Raw genomic sequence first — 18,578 nt, forward strand, 5'->3', positions numbered from 1 at the left:
GTGACAAACTGCTATAAATAAGCACTCCACAGTTATAAAAAATCGTTTATTTGTTAGGTGCTAACAGCGACACGCATAACCCTTATCTTGTCCTCAGGTCTGACAGGAGTTCAGCTTAGAACGTTGACAGGGGAAAGGTTAAACCATAGGGGAAAGGGGAAGGGGTGTGATGTGGGAGATACCAACTAGGAATATTGCTAGGTGACAACACAAACCTCATAACTGGTCTGTATACCGCCATGAAAGCGCATCACCCAGTGATAGTGCCGAAACATCGGGAACAATGGAACACTGACTTACATCCGCAAGTCATGGAGGAAGAATGGAATTTTTGATGTGCGCAGTTGGAGCACTTGTCTCCCAACGATAAACTCTGACTAATCCATTTTAAATTCCTCAACCAATATTATAGAACACCTATCCAACTGTGCTGCATGGGAATTAGACCAAATGCAGAATGTTGGAGATGTCATTCAGATCAGGCTACATTTTTACATATGGCTTGGAGCTGTTCACAGATAGAAGCATATTGGTCAGATATATTCACAACTATTAGTGACATATTCATGATACAAGTTCAACCCAGTGCATTACTTGGGCTGCTAGGGCATGTAAAGGAGGCCCCTGTGGGTGTGCGTAAATTACTTGCCATGTTGTTGCGGTTAGCTAAATGCAGGATAGCCATGACATGGGGTAGATCGCGGCCCCCGCTGTTAAAGGACTGGGTAACTGATGTAACATTCTGCCAGGAGCAGCTTACTGCTTTCTGGGAGATAATGTCAGTTACCTCCAGGCCAAAAGATATTGGGGGCCCTTTGTGAATTGGTTGCAATCAAAGAATACTGACATTTTGGGCCTTGGGGAGGAGTCAGCAAACAGTCCATAAGCCCTGTATTTTAAACGGTTGTTTTTGAAATGCTTGCATTTTTAATACTTTCCATGCTAGTCCGTTCTTTCAGTTATGTAAATATTCAAGGTGTAATGTGACAGCTGTAATCACGGGGCGATGACTCTGCCATACTAGCTGTTGTAATACTTATTTATATTGTGCCTTTGGCTATTATGTATTTTGCAATGCTTGCCTTTTGAACAGCCAATAAAATAAAATAAAAAATAAAAAATTAATTTAAAAAGTTATTGCGCACCCTCTAGTACAAACAGCATACAGCAGATGAGTTAGATTGTTGTGGCAACCTGGAGGAACAGCGGAGCTCTGACAGAATCCATCAAGGAAAACAAGCAGGAATGAGTAGGTGTAAATCGGCAAAGAGCTAAGATCAAATTACCTAATTGCTGGATGCCATTTTAGGGTCAGGCAGGGCCCTGTGAGGCTTTGGTACATCAACAACCCCCACTTCAGACCAGGATAGTTGATGGACTCCTTTGGTTGGGAGAATATTGACCTAAGAGCATAGAGGGGCAGTTGCTGTTCATGTAAGCCCCTTTTAGGAGTACAGATTTAAATTTTTATTCAGATCCGGCCACCATTTTCAGGTCAGGCAAGGTTAAAAAAATGGAGCAACTGCCTGAAAGTCCTGAAAGAAGAAAGTTCAGCCCCTCAACATACCTCCTTGATTCAGGCAGTAAAAAGTCCAGGAACAAATCCAATATAAAAAAATCACCAATATTCAGTTATCAGGAGTCTTGCAATTGAAAAGACTCCTGAAAATTGAATATTGTTGAATTTTGTGTATTGGATTTGTTTCTGACCTTTTTACTGCCCCAGCCAAACACGAAGCTGCAGGAGCAGCGTTGCAATTGGTCTGAGCGGCCTAAATGGCCACTCCGGCAGTAACTGGGAGGCTGAGCATGTTCTTCACTGGGCTGTGCATCACAGCTCAGTGAATAACATGGCAAGTGCGCATGACTGTTTGGACGGCTCCCTCTGATGGTGTGGAGCCTAGCCCCGCACGACCTGGCTCAAGTCGGAGTCCCATAAAGAAAATGAAAATGATAATAACCTCTTGTTATTAGCATTTTATTTTTCATTTGCACTGCTTAACGAGAAGTGGAGAGACACTCCTCCACCTTAGAGGAGGAGCTGCTAATTGCCTTTTCATAGATAGGAAAGTTTGTCTCTTCTATTGTCGATAGATGATCAGGTAAATGCAATAATGACTCAATGGGTATATGAATAGAAGCTTGAGGACAAGGGTGAATGACAGAATACACGGATGAGGAGTGACTGAGTGTATGGATAGAAGCACCTGTTTATTCATCAATTACCTCAATTTTTGGATTCGCCAATATGCCCATCCACAATATGACACACACACACTCATATACACACAGATGACATACATATAAAAAGTCACCATTTAACAATGAAGTGGCACATTCAGTTGTTAGACTTACTGGGCTTATCAATACTCATTAACTATTTTTCATAATTATTGAAAGAATGACAGTTGATTGTATGCAATTGTCTTAATTTCATAGGAATACTTCAGAAAAAAAAATATATTCAGTTTACAAACACATATTTAACGAGCAGTGTAAACATTAATATTCAGAAACTCTCAATTTTGACTCAACACTTCCAGGATTTGTGTGTAAAGCAACTCAAAACCTGGATTCTGAGACCCACAAGATTCACACCGATCTATGAAGGAGGCGCCCTAACCCACTGTACTATCTTACCAGTGATAATGTCCAATCAGCAAGCTAATGTTCCTGCTGTGGAAATCTTAGGGCAGCCTGGATTTTACAGGTTCAAATGTTGCTATGTGCTCTCATATTTTCATATTTCTTAGAAAACGAGTACAAGTGTTATGTAGAGTGCTATTTAATTTGAACACTGTGTTAAAAAATAGTATACTCAGCTACCCAAGGTCAAACCTCTTGCCTTGTAAATGTATGTTTTGTGTGGTGCCCTCTAAACATACACTTGAGGCCAGGTGTAAGTAGTGCCATTCTAATATCATATGCAACTTTTTGGCCCTTTCATGTCTTTAATTGATCGCATCCTTTTATATGTGTCTCCCAATTGATATAATAAAGCTTCGCCTCTTTTCCTTGCTGTGCGAGATTCTAAATGACATTGAAGGCACGTGTTTTCATCAGGTTTTGACAGATACTCTCATTAACCCTCTGTCCTGTGCAGCTGCACATACAAGTAACATTTTTCCTCAGAATTGAGCCATTTCAGTACACATCTAGCTCAGACTTGACACCCTATAGGTAACACACACACACACAGATTTCTCGGGAAATCCTTTGAGTTTCTTATAATTAACCAAGTCAAAGTACAATTTGTCTAAATTCTCTCTTGGTTAACAAATACTGCAGTTTTATGGCTTGTTCAAATTTGCTGGTTTAACAGAAACTCATTTTTGTGTGGAGTTTTATATATCGTGAACTAGACCCGGAGGTATCAGAGCGCTTTACATGAGCACCAGTTACGTTACAGACAGACACATTCATTTTTTTTTGGGCACGGGGAGGCTAAGGGGCATATCATCAAGGACCTTATCTCCGCTTTCTTGTCTTTAAAAACCAAAAAAGCAGAGATACAATTTTCGCCCTATTTACAAGGCAATGCTAACATGCATTTGCGCATGTTAGCAGCCGTTTTCCAGACGCCGCGCTTCACATCTCTAATGAGATGCAAAGTAGCCGTTTCCTCCCAAAACAACAGGGGAATCATCGCCATCTGCACTTCTCCCTATTATCAAGCTGGCCCAGGATACCAATACCGACATGAAAATCAGCGCTAACCGCGGATATCGCCGTAAGCTAACGTCTGCAAAAATCCAGACTTAGCTATACATATAATGGGAGGTGGATTCTATGGTTTTCCCTATCGCTGCAGGAATATCGCTGGACGTACAGCGATATTCCTGCATTTCGCTGCTATTGCTGGAATATTTATCGCCTTGTAGAAATGCATTGCTAATAACGCGCTATCCGGGCGATACATTCCAGCGAAAGACGGCGATAAAGCAGTAAGCGCGCTTTGCGATGCTCATCGCCGTTTGTAGTTAACATGCCTTCGCGTTATTTGCCCGGATCAAAGGAAAATGAGTGTCCCTACAGAGACTCGAGCCGGGATCCCCAGCTCCAAGGTTGACCACCCTGGCCGTTAGGCCACATTCTCTCTTTTCAGTGTCTTTGTTTAATGAAACGATTCTCTGTCTTCGATCGCAGTGAAGCCAAATCTCGCTGCTCCATTCTCTGTCAGATGTGTTTCCCATAAACAATATGGATCGATAACTAATATTTATTTTAATAACCTCCCCATTGAAGTAATTCTTACATTTCTTTATTCTCAAATGAATGAGCTAATTCAAGTGCATGATAACCTACCCATGCAAGAAACGTTGCCTTGTTGTAGCCAACAACAAATATTGATAATGTTTAACCATACATGAAGCTTCAGCCCCGGATCGAGGCAAACTGCTAGGCAATATAAATACCATGTCTGCATTCATACCTCCTGACGGAAACAAAAAACATAAATATGCAAATAAGGGATGAAACAAAATAGTTAGAACTATGCAGGGTTGGATATATGATCCTTCAGTACTGTGCAATGCTCCACATCTCTTGGTCCTGATATATGTGCAAGCCCTTAGCAAGCAAGGCAATGAGGGCCAGTTATAAGGAGCCATTTTGCGGTAGGAAAAACGCACAACTTCCAACCACAAAATGGCGCTTTGATATGTAGTACACCCATTCTTTGATTCTGAAGAGCATTTTAAACTTGCAAACTGGGTTTCCCAACCCATACTGAGTCTGTTAGGAAGGGATATGGAGGGGATGCCTGGTATGCGGCTGTCTTTGCATGTTGGAATGTTACAGGTTTTTTGGAAATAAAACATTCTTCTCTGTGTTATGGTGGAATGTTGACAGGCATTTTTCGAGGGACTGCTGGAGAGGGCACTTATCTACTGGTGGTTGGGGTGTTTTTCTACTAAGAATAAATGATCAATTTCACTTCCTCTTGCCTCCAGATATTTACACTGATGATGATATGGGTCACATCACCTCAAATGGCTCAACGCCAGACTGGGGCTCTCCCAGGATTGCTGAAATCATCTTTTGGAATTGAATGGTACATAAAATACCACATATGGGCATCCTCTATATTATTTTTTCAGTTTATTTTTGCAAAAATCTGATTTCGCAAAGACATAAACGATTTACCTCCTTATTTGCATTTATATTGTTCAACATACAGAGGTTTCCAAAAAGAAGAACATTTCCTGTTTACATATGTACGGAGTATATCGGTTTACACTTAATGGGGAATGGTTACCTTATGAAGGTGCTTAGTAAACAGTCCTGGCTGACAACACACAGCCTTTTCAACTACCCTTGAAGGACCCATACTGCCTTGCGGTGGTCCTTCAGTTGTGCTCTCATGTGTCTTCACCCTCTGCAAGCTGGTGCACTTTTCCATGTCATCCAGCAACTTTGTAATGCACGATCTACATTGCCATGATCGCATTTACAGACCTCAATCTGAACTAAGTCAATCATTTTTCACTGGATTAAGGCACTGTGTGTTACTGGTTGGGAAATCCACAAGCCTTTTCAGCATTTTCTCTCAGGAAATTAGTGAATGTGTTTTTATCTGTGTGTAACCGTTCACACTATTTGAGTGATAATCTAGCCATTTTAGCAAGCTATTTTTCTGATGTGATGGGAGCCTCATCATTGTGCAGAATGTTGTCCCAATCAATCAATCAATCATAAGGTCTTGTAACGCGTAACTTGTCATCCCGGGTGTCTCCAGGCACTGAATTCTGTGAGCCTCGGTTGGGTGGCTGTGGTGGTCAAAGAGCTAGGTCTTGTGCTTCTTCCTGAAGTCCCCAGTGAAGAGGAGGTGCATTGGAGGAGGGAGACGTTGGTTCATGGCTTGGTGGTGAGGTAGGAGAAGGAACGACCTCCGCAACGGTTTCAATGGATGTGGGGATGTGGGCCGGGCGAGAGCTGAGGAGCGGAGCTCTCTGGTCGGCTGGTGAAGTGCCAGGGGGTTATTGATGTAGGCAGGCCCGTAATTGTGGAGTGCTTTGTAGTCATGAATGAGGAGTTTTAAGAAGCTTCTTTCCCAGACATTGAGCCAGTGGAGGGCTCTGAGGTGAGGAGAGGGGTTGGTTTTTCAGGGAAGGACTGGAGGTGGCTCAGGAGCTGCTTGATGGTTCTGACGTCGAGTGCATTGCCATAGTCGAGTCAACTGGAGAAAAGGGCCTGGATGACTGTCTTACTGGTCGAGAAAGGATCCATCTGAACATCTTGCGGAGCATTCGGAGGGTGTTGAAGCAGGCAGAGAAGACACAGTTGGTCTGCTGTTTCAGCTGGCTGTCCATGACGATACCAAGTTTGCTTGCGTGGCCGATGGGGGTGGGAAAGGGGCATAGTGCAGTGGGCCACTAAGTTTTGTCCCAAGGGTAGGGCTTGTTTCTGAAGATTAGGACCTCTGATTTATCCAAGTTGAGCTTGAGTCAGTTGCCTTCATCTAGGTGGCGATGTTGGTTGTGTTGTTCCTGAAGTTTGTCTTGGGGGTGTCAGCGTCTTCTGTGAGGGAGAGGACAAGCTGAGTGTCGTCAGTGTATGAGATGATGTTGAGTCCATGGGTATGGGTGATGGCTGCAAGAGGTGACAACATAGGTGTTGAAGAGTGTTGGACTTGGCCTTTTCCCCCAAAACTTTTCGCTTTTGACCCCCTTATCTAGGATGTCTCCCCCATGGGATTAAAACTGTATAGGCCATGAGTGGTGTGAGACACTTTGTTGAAAATGTAATATCATGTAATAATGTGAGCACTTGTAAAATTCCCCATTTTAAAACTGCACCTGACTGAAATATAGTGTTTTTAAAATGGATGCCATGGCCCTGGGTTTTGCCACTGGACTGCCATAGGTCAGCGGACTAGATAATATTACCCAGCTACCCCTAGCTTTTGGAGGGAAGCCTGGCACCCAGGGTGCTCAACCCCTCCCCTTGAGCCAGTGTGAACCAGTTATCCCCAACATTCCGGAAGGTGCTGGCTCTGTGAGGGAGGAGGGTATAAATAGGGAGAAGTGCCACCAGAAAGTCAGTCAGCGCTGGGACAAGACAGAGAGGGGACCTGCTGCGAGGTGTTACCGCCACATGAGCCTGTGAGCTGGGCCCTGTACCCCTAAAAACCCTCCTACTCTGCTGTCCCCTGGGCCCCTGAATTAGGAGGGCCCACCCAGGACCCTGTCACTATTAAGGGACCGTGAATTACGCCAGCACAGCGCGAAAGGAGCACCCAGGAGGTGAGGAAGGGGCCCCTGAGGATCTGTACTGGGACTGTCCGCCCTTTGGGAAGTTGTGGCCCCTGTGGAAGCGCTGGACTGGGAGGAGCTGCCCGGGGAGGATTGTGCCCCCTAGGAACTGTGTCTTGCTGACCTGCCTCAGTCAACCGGCCCCTGGACTGCCTTACAAGCAGTGCGCTGTGAATAGCGCCATAGTGCTGAGGAGACTGTGAGGGGAAATAGCGCTGGAGGAGCCTACCCTCGTTGTGGCGCGCTTGCTACCTGTTTCATAAATAATAAAAGGGAGCCTACCCCTTATCATAGCCGGAGATCACCGTCGCAGCCCGGGTGCTGAGGAGACTGTGAGGGGACTTTATAACAAGAAAGGGAGCCTACCCCTTGTCCTGTCCTCGCGCTGTGTGACAGCGCCGAAAATCACAGCCGCGGCCCGACGCTGCCTTGAGGAGACCCCCCCTGCTGGGGTGTGCAACGTTGCGGCAGCCCCTGATGCCAGGAGGGGGCCGCCGAAGTAGAGAGAGGGCCGCACTAGGCCCTGAAGCCGTCCCGGCCCGTGTCATGTGACGGGGGTGCCAGGCCGGGTCATCGGCCCGCCCCCGCCAACGCCGCGCACGGATTGGTTGTCGGCCAAGAAGGCCGGGAGTGGAGTCGAAGCCCCGGGTCCCCGTGAGGTAGGAGGGGGGACCCGGGTGAAGAGTCGTTGCGGGGCCCCGTGATCGCGGGAGGGGAGCCCCGATTGAGAGTGACCGGAGCAGGAGCCTACCCTGCCGGTCTGTGCCCTGAGTGTGGGGCCGGGAGGATAGGCGGGGCCGGGGCACACTGTCGGTGCCAGCCCCGCCTCCCCAAACAAAGCCGGGAGAGAGGCCGTCGAAGGAGGCCAGCCGGAGCGGGTGCCCACACTGCCGGTGAGTCCCCCGGCCAACTCAGGAGTAAGGAGGGGCTCGGCGTCTGGTGAGGGACTGCAGGAACTGCCGGAGGCACCGGGGAGAAGCTCAGGAAGAGTAGAGTGCTGCCGGGGCCCCCGTGGAGGAAGGGAAGCCTCACGTTCGCCCCGCCAGTAAGGGAGCCATCCTATCTGTAGCCCTGAGGGCGTGCGGACCGCGGGAGGGTCAGAGCGCCCCCCCCACCTCGCCTGAGGCCGAAGAAGCCTGCAGTCGTGCGGAGGCCGCTTTTGAGACCCCGGGCCCCAGTGAAGAAGAAGGGCCCGGGCAGCTGGCAGAAGTTGTTGCGGGGCTCCAGAGGTCGGGAGAGCCCTGCCCCAGAACATCCGGAGCTGCGTAGGAGGAGCCTCGCACCCGCAGGAGTCCCGGTGAGTGGGGCTGTGTGTAGTGGAGTTGGGGGGTGAGTCGGGGCATAAATCGGTGCCCGCCCCTGGGACAACCCTGAATTTACAGGTGCCCCATCTGGCAGTGGGCACCTGCACCTGAAGAGGTCTGAAGTCGGGGCACAGGGTCGGTGCCCGCCCCCCTTTCTCTGGGGAGACTGTTGTTGGGCCCTTTTGGCCCTAACTCACTGGAGGGAGAGTCCTAGAACTGGGCAAGGACCACAGTTAGGCCCGGGACCGATACAGGGACGAATTAACCCCTGGTTAGGGAAATGCTGAGATAGATGGGGAACTGTTGTACCTCCAGGGGAGTGGGTCACTAGAATCCCTTATGTTTGCCCACTAGGTTGTGTATGCCAGGAGTCCCCCTACTGAAGTGCCAGGCCAGATAAAGAAGTTGTGCCTATTTAAATGCCACCCCCCCTGTGAATGCTAAAGAACTGCCTGATGCTTTTGTTGCAGGTTGTGGGCTAAGGAGGTATATGCCCCAGGTGCTCCTGTTGAGGCCTCTTGTGGATACCTAGGCCTACCCCAAGAAATATTGCATAACTTTGTGATGCCAAGGTTATAATTCCCCACAGTATTGCCTCTTTTGTAGTGGTATAAAGGGGACTGTCACAGGAAATGTTGTGACCTGAGCCTACGGTCACTATTGATGTTACCGCAGCCAAGGTATACTGATGGTTACCCCTGAAAGTGGATTGTAGGCCTTTGTGCCCTTTTATTGCAGGTGTGCCCCTATGCTGGCCTGATGAATTATTCCAGGCCCCTGTTTATGCCCCTTGTTAATGAGCCTGCCGTACTGATTTCTTACAGGTGCTCCTGTCTAGTATGTGCTGTGATGCTCTGTGGTTCTTCCCTTACAGGGGGGGGGGATTGGCGTTATAACGCATGAGGTGTATTTATGCATAATGATGGATTTTGCAATTACAGCCTACCTCCGAGGATGAGAGCCTGAGTTGGCCCCGCCAGATTGGCCCCAGGTCTAGTGTTTAGTTAACCATCCTTTTTTTCCTTTCAGCTATGGACTATGGACTCAACCCTTTTGTCCCATGTAGATAATTCCCCCTGATGTACTTGGCTCTGGCGCCAGTTGGCGCCCTGTTGTGATTACCACTATTTTGTTCCTTTTTACCTTTCAGGTTGGAGATATCACTAAATTTATTCTTTTCCAACCAAAGGTGGTGTCGTGACTCTTTTGTAGTGTGATTGGTGTGTCGTCTGCGGATACTGCGTGAGTGCTTCACATGTCCTCGAAGTTTGGCCTGCCCGCTTGATGCCAGGCTACCCCCTTGGAGATTTGGGTGACCCCCATTTCTTACAAAGAGGGTGTGGCTGAGCGAGGAGCTCTAGGGGACACCACAGGTGGTTACTTTGGGTGCAGAGGAGAAGGGAGGTAGATGGATCCTCTCTGTTCGATCGGAGAGGAAGGAGGCAATCCAGTTGAGTTGGTTGCCTAGGATGCTAATGTAATGGAGTCTGGTGAATAGGGTTTGGTGGGAGATGGTGTTGAAGGCCACCAAGAGGTTGAGGAGGATGAGGGCTGCTGTTGCACCTGCATTTTACTTCACCTGCTGCTGCGATCATGGCAGTCTCGGTGCTGTGCTTGGGCCAGAAGCAGATTGGGATGGATCTAGCAGGTTGTTTTCTTTGAGGTAGTCAATGAGCTTGTGGTTGATGGCTTTGGCAGTGAAGGGGAGCAGTGATATGGGGTGGTAGTTTTTGATTTAGTTAAGGTTTGAGGAGGGTTTCTTCAAGAGGCACTTGACTTCTGTGTGCTTCCAGACATCGAGAACAATGTCTGTGATGATGAATGTGTTGAGGATTTCCATGAGGACACTGATGATTACCTACCTTCCTAGGTACTAGATGTGGTGCAGACAGGATTCTGTGGGGGCTCAGGAGTGGATGGAGTTTATGATGAAATTGGTGTATTCAGTTGAGAGTTGCTTCCAGTCAGTGATTCACTGGGAGTGGTAGGTGCTGGTTTGAGTGCGGAAGTTGTTGAGGTCAGTAGGTTGGGGGTCCACGTTGCTGTAGATGTTGGTGATCTTGTGGTGAAAGTAGGTTGCCAGAGTGTCGCAGAGTGCTTGAGAGGTGTGGATCATGTTCTCGATGGCTGTGGGGAGGAGAATTCTTTGATAATGCTGAAGAGTGACCACCACTAGTTTTCCTTGTGTCACCAGATGAGCCTGATATCAAATAGGATAAAATGACAACATTTGTTTTGACACTATTTTAAGGTTTGTTGCACACATTTAAATGCTGAATGAAAGATATCACTTTGTGAAAAAGGTGTCTGAATGCTTACCTGAACTCTCCAGCAGATTGAATGAGTTTAAATTTTGTATTAAAAACTGGACCTGCATTATTTACCAAACACAAACACCATATTAGAGAGCAGCGGCAGCTCTTCTTTTGAGGCAGAGGAGCGTCATCACCCCACTGCTCTCTGAGCAGTGCAAGAAGAAAAAATAAATACAAATAACACAATGTTATTATCATTTTATTTTTCATTACTGAGCCTGAGCAGGGTGAGGCTGTGCTATCCTGATGGACAGCAACAGCCAGCAGGGAGGAGGAGTGGTGGGCACCGTAAGTGAGCATGCCGGTGTGGCTGGCTCTCTTTGGATGGTCAAACACTCATTCACACTTAGGTTAGTTGGTACATAAATGACAGGTGAAGGCCTGAGACCAAACTAAGAGTTGAGCCATGCTATTGATAGGATGCCTTCGCCCAAGTCGAGAGAGGAGATTGCAATATATCTGGGGATGGCATAGTTTTATAGGAAGTTGATTCTTAACTTAGCAAACAAGATACAAAGTATGAGAGAACTTCTGAAGAAAGTTAGGAATATTAAATAGGATAAGAACTAGGATTAATTGAAGTGAAGGAAGGCTTGCAGAAAGGCCTGCGTTTACAAAGATTTGCTCTTTCTTTGGCATGTTCTCTAGTAACGGATGCCAGGAAGGAAGGACTTGGACCCTGTTATGACAAGGCTATGAAAACAAAAAAATGCTATATTTAATATAAGAGGACTAAATGGAGCATAAGTAATGTTCTCCGTTACTAAATGCAAGAAACTTGCTGTTTTGGTCTATTAGAAGGCTGAATTGTTTTCGGTGAGGTTATAGTTTTACCATTTGGATTGGTGATAGGCATGGCAAGGTATTTATAGTAAGAAAGGTATTGATGTGATATCAATTTGAACTTGAAAATAGTTAGTGAGGTTGAATATATATCTTAAGCATGATATACTGAGCTTGTTTGTCACGTTTGGAAGATACTAAGAGCAAGAATGATTGTGAGATTGAAGAAGAAAGGTTGATTGTTTCAGTGTGGTTGATGATGCTGTGTGATATGTAATCAAATGTCGGTTAATCTAGAAGGAGGAATGAATGTGCAAGTTGAACACAGTTTCCATATGGCCCAACCTGCCAACACCGATTCCATTTTGTATCACTGCCTGGGAGTAATACACAAATACAAACTGCAAGCTACACCTAGTCATGTGACATAGGATACAGGCTGCAAGCACCATATGGTTGGAATAAGAAAATGCCAACTTCCTGTGACATTTTCAGAATTGTGACTTAAAATCCAACTTTACCACTAAGATGACCAAACTCAACTTTCCTACCTGCTCCTAATTGAAAGTTAGCACCTACTAAATTAATAAGGAAACCCAATGTCAGCCCATGGAAAGGTTTGCTGGCAGACCAAAAATTGTAGTGAGTATTTCACTAACCTTTGGACAAGTTGTCTTCACAAGGTGGGGTTTAAGGGGCACATGTTCAGTTTCCCTGATGAGTTTACAATTGAAATTGATGCCTTTAGTGCATAAGGTTAACATGGGGATGCAAATATAAAGAGGCGGTCCATCAGTTACTAGTGGTTTAGACAGAGGTTGTGAGGGTGGGAAGAGATTATGTTGACTATAATGTACGTTATGAGGGACTCAAAGTTAGAGTGCAACCATTAAAAGTAAGGGAGTTATCTGAAAAACAGTGAGAGGAGATTATATTAGGCAACGTGGTAAAGGTCATATTTACATGTTGGCTCTAATCTATTTGTATTAAAGGTGGGCAGAAGTTAAATGGCTCACAACTTTGAAATATGTGGTGTTATTGAATTTCAGGATGTGGTATTTGATAGTGAGGTTTTCCAAGTGTATTACTAAAAAACAATGGGGTGCAGTTGACTTCCATATCTGTCTGAAAGAACACAAAACAATTGTCTGATATCTCTTCTTGATTCAAATGCTATAATTGAGAGCATTAATGAAGCACTGAAATAAGTTATCTTGTTGGCAAATGGATGTATGAGGAAACGGAAGGATGATTTGAGAAATAAAGTATCCTTGTATAGGCTGACACCTCATACTAACACAGGTTGAACTCTATTTGAGATGTTTAAGGTTAGGCAAATTAACACAATGGTGAGCCGATGGGGGCCGAACAAATGGAGGGTGTGGATAACACCACATCATTGCAAAAGTGTAGAGAGAGAGAAAATAATGATTGGTGAAAGAAAATAATGGTATGGCAAAATAAAAGCTGTGATAGTCACTAAATTGAGCAAAGGAGAATGGGTGCATGTAAAGTTGCCTATCTGTGGCAAAAGTGATTCAAACGTTTCCAAACACATGAGAGTTGCAAAAATTCTTGATAATGTGATCAACATTTATGATAATTACACCTGGACTCTGAGCAGGCTGGTAAAGGTACTTACACAAACCTCGGTAGAAAGTGAGTGAGAGAAGCTCTTTTAAATAGATGTGTGTGTTCTAGGCAAGAAAGGGCTGTAAAGAGGCAAGAGTATTTGAAAGAGTTTGTAAGCACTTGTGAACTGGTAGTTGCGTTGTATTTCTATAAGGAATAAAACTTTTGATGAGTTTTATCTCTTCGCGCCTCTGAATCCTACTTTATTTCAGGATGTTCCCTCTAAATTGCATAATGTTATGGTATGTATAAATGTTTTGCAACCACAATGAATCTGTTGCTGAGGTCTCAAAAGAGGTGGTAGCTGATTTGCAAATGTGAAGGTATTGTCACATCATGGAATCATGACCTCTCATCGGGGAGAGTAGGCAGTCCAGGTGAACCACTGCCTGCTCTCCTCACTTGCTCCTTCAAGGAAGAAAGGGCCTGATTTTGATCTAGGCTGACGGGTTACTCCGCCACAATGGGGATGGATATCCTGTCTGCTTAAAAATAAATCCCATATATTCCATGGGGTCAATATAACGGCGGAGGTGCTATCCTTCGCCGTTGTGACTGAGTAACCTGTCCACCGAGATCTAAATCAAGCCCATAGTATGCTTTAAAAATACTTCCAGTTTGGAAATAAAAATAAAGAATTTGTGGTCTGTCATTCCTTGCAGGTCACCACCCATTGGTTTATACCCAAATATAGGTAGTAGCAATAAAGGGGCCTGCTTAATAAATATTCATTCGGCAAGTCGTTCAGTGACTCCCTGTTACGGCAGAATTTGTGATGTGACATATTAGTACATCAGTGCATTTCGATATTAAAGACCGGTTGCAAAACAAGTTACTAAAAAAATGTATGAAATGTTACTGACCCATTTGTCAAGCTTTTTGTTTTTCAAGGCATGCTTACATTTTGAAACAATATGTGAAATGCAACCCTAATTATAAGTTTGAAACAAACTTTCAGAAAATATTGTGACTAATAATTCAACTTAATAATACATTTTGAAGAACATATTAAAGGGGACATCTAACTTCCAGCTTTGTATACAGCTTGGCTGTAGCCTGTGCCAATTTAACCATCCATTTTGAATTACTGATATGTCCACATGAATGGCACGTTTCTGTTCCATTGCTACACACACATACACACATACAAACACGCACACACACACATACACACACACAGGCACCTATGTATAACTCCACTGTAACCTTTGATTTTTTCAGTGAATGTCCAAGATTTTTCTTACCATAAGTTAAAAACGTACTAAATTACTTAGACATAACTCCAATTTAACCTTTGTTTTGCCAATTTTTTTTTTTTTTTTACATAGTGTTACTACAAAATGCTCCCAAACTCCCATGAGGAAGAACCGTCCACCAATCCCCTACCCACCATTTTCCTTTTTAAAAAAAAATAACCATCTTTTAGTCCTGCAGGGTTCCTTTGGGAGCACTATAGCTGCTTTCTTTTTCTTAGTCTTTTTTTTTTACCTCCCAAAGGCACCATTGTATTTTCACTGGACCAATAGAACCAATGGGAGGGTCCCGCTGGGGTTGCACAAGGGTTTTACTACTTGTTCCTGGGAAGGTTTCATGAAGGTTTTACTGAAATTTCCGCATTTTTATTGTTTCAGTACGTCAGTACCTGAATAATGTACTGTAGGTACCTCTGATTTAGAGTAAAACCAACATTTTATTGGCTTATGCCATTAATTTGATGTATTCTCCAGACGTTCATGCCATTTTTCTTTTATTAGGGTGTGGCACTGATGCTGGCATGTCTCCTACAATTTTTTGTTTTTGTCTCAAATAATTTTTCAATTAAACTACAATGACATCTCCCAGACAGGGACAGAGTAGGAGAATCAGTCAGAGACGGCACAAGAGTCCGTTGTGTGCGATTTTTTTTACATTTCTGAGGTAGGCGAGAGTGTCTGCGCAGATTACAACTTGCAAAATCTGCGGTCATGATTTTCCAAGCAGTACTTCCAAAAAGTACCCTTTGAAAAACCTGGTATGTAAAAACACCTCGGAGACGTGACAGCGGGCAGCTAATCAGTGGAAAATGTATGTGGGATGAAGTAGACAGAGTTTGAACAACAGCTCTCCTTCCAGCAGTCCAGGCTCATAGTGCTGCAGCTGCCTCCTTGAACTATGACTAGGACGCCCTGTACCAGCACTGTGTGCTATATTGGATGGACTTTGGGGGATTTGTGTCTGCATGGGAGCAGAGCACTGAAGGCAAAGTATGGTTGATTTTTTTAATCAAAGTTTGCTGCCCCTTTTTTCTGCAGCAGAACTGCGATGCAAGGTTCTGCATTAAGCATGCGTTGATCAACTGTATTTTCGAGGAGCTGTGGGGCTAGAATGCGGGTTCCTGTTTTGAGGAAGCATCGTGCAGTGTTGGTTCTGATGCAGCGATGCAAGGATATGATTAATGCTGTGTTGGTTCTGCTAAAATACCACAACTGGGCTGGCAGTGCACTTTTAGGACCACCTCCAAGGGCCCAGACTGGGTTGACACCATTTGGGAGGCAGGACACAGGTCAAAGGGGATTGGAGCCTTTTCTGACCCTGAGACTCTGATCAGGAGGGCAGACATAGCCCTTGGAGTACCTTTAGTAGTCCTGGGTTTAAGATGTAGATCCTGTCAGGCAGCAGAGTAACAGTCCTTCATGCATCAGAGGAGCACAATGTGCTTCTGAGTCTTTCACAGGTCCAAAGGTGTACTGAAGAGTTGGGTGAGAGGGGACAATATTTACCCTTGGTACCAGCTTTAAAGTAGGAGAAGTTTCTAGAGGGTTCCACCCCCAGAGGTGTTTAGAATTTCCTTCCTCCTTACCCTGGCCATAGCTGATCCTTTGTGATGTGCAAGTGTGGCAGGTGACATCTCCATCCTACTAACAAAAGATGGCCCAACCTGCCAAAACATATTCCCTTTTGTCTCACTGTTTTGGAGTAATACACCTAGTAATGTGACCCAGGGTACAGACTACAGGCACTAAATGGTTGGGGCAAGAAAATACCAACTTTCTAAAAGTGGTATTTTCAGAATTGTCACTTAAAATTCAAATTAACCATTACGAAAGGTTTTAAATTACAATTCTTTAGTGACTAAACTCAACTTGCCTACCTGCTGCTAATTGAAAGTTATCATGTATTAAATGTAATAAGACAACCCAATGTTATCCTATGAGAGAGACAGGTCTTTCAGTAGTGAAAAATTAAGTCAAGAGTGTTTTACTACCAGGACATCTCAAAATTAAAAGTACATGTTCAACTTTTTTAGTACATTGCACCATGCCCTATGAGTCTTTCGTACGGGTGATATATATCTATTGAAAAGGAAGATTAAGGCCTAGCAAAATGCTTGTTTTAAACCTGCACACACAGGCTGCAATGGCGAGCCAGAAACATGTTTAAAAGGCTACTTAAGTTAAGTGGGAGGTACAATCAGTGCTGCAAGGTCATTAGTAGCGTTTCATTTAGAGGCCATGTATACATGACACTGTCTCTCATCGAATCCTGCTCAGGAGACTCAGTGAAAGTGCTATTCCAGGGACAGCCATACAATAGCGTCAGAATTTTCTGGCACACAGAAATCAGACTATCAACTTGGGCCCCTTCCATTCAGAGATGATGATAATGACCAAGAGAGTACCCCAGGTATCCTATCTCAATCCTACCCTATTTAACATTGATGTTGTCCCGCTGGCAGGAGTTCTCAGGGATTTAGGGTTCACTCATATCTCGTACGCTTATGATACCCAGCTTTTACTCTCCTTTGACAAAAACAACCCCAACGATCAGTCCATCTTCTCAGAAGGTATGAAGACCATTGCCTGATGGATGAGAAATAATTTCCTCCAGCTTAATGCGGGGAAAACTGAAATCATGCTGTTCGGCAATGCATTTTTGAGATGGTATCCGAGCTGGTGGCGAGCAGAGCAAGTATCCACACCTACACCCAAAGCTGTGGTAAAACATTTTGGGGTCCGCTTGGACCAGAAGCTATAATTGTAGGGCCAGGCCTCTGCCACCATCAGTGCCTGCTTACATGTCCTAAGCCTCCTGCAAAGGGTACTCCCCTTCATCTCCCTGTCCATTCGGAAAACCCTCATTCAGGCACTAGTTCTAAGTTGCCTGGATTATTGTAACACTCTGCTGATTTCAGCGAATGAAGCATCTTTGAAAAGAGTACAAGTGGTTCAAAATACCGCAGCCCAGCTTATCTCCAATGCTCCCTACCGCATTGCCTCCTTTCCCCTTTTGCCGAGCTTGCACTGGCTCCCAGTGCGCAAGCGGATCCGCTTTAATATATTCTGTATTGTACACAAATCCTTAAATGTTAAAGGCCCCAGTTATCTGACAGACAAATTCACAACATACCAGCCTCCCAGGGTACTTAGTTCTAGCTCTCAATCTCTTCTTGTAGTTCCTCGCTGCAAAAAATCTCAGCAGGGAGGTAAAGCATTCTTCCATTTAGTCCTGACCTACTAAAACCAACTACCCATCCAGTTGCTGGAGCGCACCGATCACCTGCAAATCTGGAGGCTTCTTACGATGACATTGTTTTAATAGGTCCCTTCCCTGGCCGATGAAGGCAACGTCCTACCGTGGAGAGACTCCTCACGGGGTGATTTGGGTGCTTTACAAACCATAAATCAAATCAAATCAAATCATGAAGTGCCACTTTACTAGGGACCTTGAAGTAAATTAAATGTGCTAACTCGAAGTAAGCCAATCCGAACTTGTGTAAGGGAGACCGCAAAAGCACATTAGCACTGGCTAGCAGTGGTAAAGTGCACATAGTCCTAAAAGCCAACAAAAATGTGTTCCAAACACAGGAGGGAGAAGGCAAAAGGTTGGGGTTGATCCTGCAGAGAGGACAAAATCCAACAATGAACATAATACGGATAGTCCCAATGTTCAAAATATTTTTTTGTAAAAGCCTTATGTAATTGACACTTTTGGGTGATAGTGCAAGCCTGACGAAAGTCAATCATCTTTGGAGTAGATTTGTTTACTTTTTAACCAGAGCACTGTCATGTGAACAAGACCCAGCAGGGTTTTAATAAATCAGGCCTCTTGGTCTGCACTGAGCAAGAAAAACTTTGTAATCGGATGCTTTGATTGATTTGTACTTCATCCTGCATACATGGTGTTTTTTCATCATAGGGTAGACTACAAAAGAAAGGGGTACTAGACTATATTTAGCACAAGTAGTATGTTGTTGAAACACTGAGTGAGCAGATCTAGCGTGCCTCTGGTGTTGAGAGTGCTCTAACAGGAAC

This window comes from Lissotriton vulgaris, chromosome 3_1 (genome assembly GCF_964263255.1).
Source record: "Lissotriton vulgaris chromosome 3_1, aLisVul1.2, whole genome shotgun sequence".
NCBI classification, from domain to species: domain Eukaryota; kingdom Metazoa; phylum Chordata; class Amphibia; order Caudata; family Salamandridae; genus Lissotriton; species Lissotriton vulgaris.